The following is a 2187-nucleotide window of genomic DNA, read 5'->3' on the forward strand; positions in this document are numbered from 1 at the left end:
GTAAGAGGACTGCATGTTTCTCAGAGCAAGCTGTCTTGCTATTAAGAACTGTTTGCTCCAAGGTCACCATGTGCACATGGATCCACTTCTGCTTCTTTCAGGCTCTTTCCTTCTGAATGTTGTTCTCCTTTCTCAAGTTTCTTCACAGGTCCCTGTCTCGCTCCAATTTATAGGAGGAAGATGAGGTTCTTTTAATATCTGTATACCCAGCGTGAGATTAAGAACCAACAGTTCATATGTTCGCCCAACCAGTTTATTATAAATCCTAATCAGGGAGACAAGGAAGGGAAGGAGGGCGATAGAAAAGACAGGAAAGAAGCAAGAATTGCGTAAAGCAGGGATAGTCACCACCAGGATCCAGCAGTGGTCCCGTTGCACGATGTTTCGAAGATCTGAGGCAGAAGCAGCGGCAGGAGAGCAGCAGCGTGGCCGGCCTTGGTCAGCAAGCAGGTAGCAGGAGGCAGATGCAGAGCCAATCCAGGAGGAAGCAGCAAAGCTTCAAGTAGCAGGCCCAGGAGAGTCTGTCAGCATGCAGGAATTCCACAGTGAGGAATCTGATGGCAGACACCTTTGTTCTTCTTCAGCATTGTGGTAGAGCGTAGAGCAAGTCCAGGAGGGAGAGAGGCAGGTCGAAAGGCAGGTCGTGAGGCTTCTCATGGCAGAAACCTCTGTTCTTCATGAGGAATCTGTTGCCAGAAAACCTACATTCTTCTTCATGATGAATCTGTTGCCAGAAAACCCTGTTCTTCATGAGGAACCTGTTGCCAGAAAACCTAAACCTCATGATTGTAGGTCCCCATTTTATCCTTCTTCTTTTTCTGCCTACGTGACATCCCTGGGTGCTTGAGCAAGAGTCATGTGAGTACCCCCTGAGATGGCCATCTTCCTTGAGATAAGTCCAGAGATAAGACTGCAGCTTATCTCTCACTTGTTGCCCCTGGCCTTGTCCATCTGTGTCCCTCAGACAAAGTATTTCACAACCCTTGCCCAGGACTTGTTCATCAAAGTTCTCCAGACAAAGGATTTCTCAACCCCTGCCCAGGACGTGCCTGGACTTGTTCATCTGTGTCCCCAGCAAGCTTTGAGACAATGATGTAACAGAATAATATCTTACAGTCCCCACATGTAGGCCCATTGAAAAGGCTTCTGAGCAGGACTATGCTTTCTTGTAGGATTCAGGGAGCAGCAGGAGGCAGAGGGAACAAAGACGACATCCAGACTTTTTTTTGTGACCACTTAGGCTGTCAAATCAGTCCGATTCTTCTCAGGCTTCTGAAAACTTCTCATTTACAAGGGGCGGACTGAGAGGCTTAGCAGGTATTAGCACAGTCAGTGTCACTACAGAACATGACATCTGTCTTTCCCTCCCATGTCCTCCTTGCCTTCCTGCTGATCACTCCAAAGCTCCACAGAATCACTGTCAATTTTCAGCTTTTTCCAGTACTTTAGCACAAACCTTCCACCTCCTTCCCTGTTCCCACACCAGTCTTTTTTCTTCACACTTTCTGCGGTATCTTCCTCCACTCCTCTTCACTGTTACATCTCAGCATTTATCTAACTGTTCTATTTTTCTTCCTTTTACCACTTCAATGCTTTCTATGCTTTGCTTTTGCTCTTCTTCACATCTGCTATAGCTTACCAGGTTTTTAAATACATAGGTCTTGAACATCTGATGAAATTATATCCTCATTATGATTAAACTTGGGTAAAAACTGAATATTGTAAAGTCTGAACATATATTGCTGGACTATGGTGTCAAAGAGGCCAGCTTCACCTTGAAGTACTTTGGTGCTGCAGTCTATAAGTACAGGAATCACAGAAGAAGATTCAGAGGTCCATCAGCTATACATGTGCATGCACACTCAGAAATAAAACACGTGCGGAGGACATAACTGAGTGAACTCTTAAACTAACGAATGCAAGACAGTTTCCAAAATGATTACAGTACTCTGAATTGTCCATGAAGAAGCTACTCACATCTGTGTGCCGGCAGGAAGCTGCACTCCCACCGCATGGGCCTTTGTAGGCAAGAGCTCCATTTGTGCAGGAGGAGAGACAAAGCATGGAGATTTCCTTCTAGTTCTGCTTTGCTTTTTAGCATTATTCCATTTCTAAGCAGGCAAATTTGAAACATTCTTTACATCATAATCGATTTTAAAATCCGAACAGACTTGATTTTCCAGTTAG

The sequence above is a fragment of the Meleagris gallopavo genome, chromosome 16 (genome assembly GCF_000146605.3).
Source record: "Meleagris gallopavo isolate NT-WF06-2002-E0010 breed Aviagen turkey brand Nicholas breeding stock chromosome 16, Turkey_5.1, whole genome shotgun sequence".
Classification (NCBI taxonomy): Eukaryota; Metazoa; Chordata; class Aves; order Galliformes; family Phasianidae; genus Meleagris; species Meleagris gallopavo.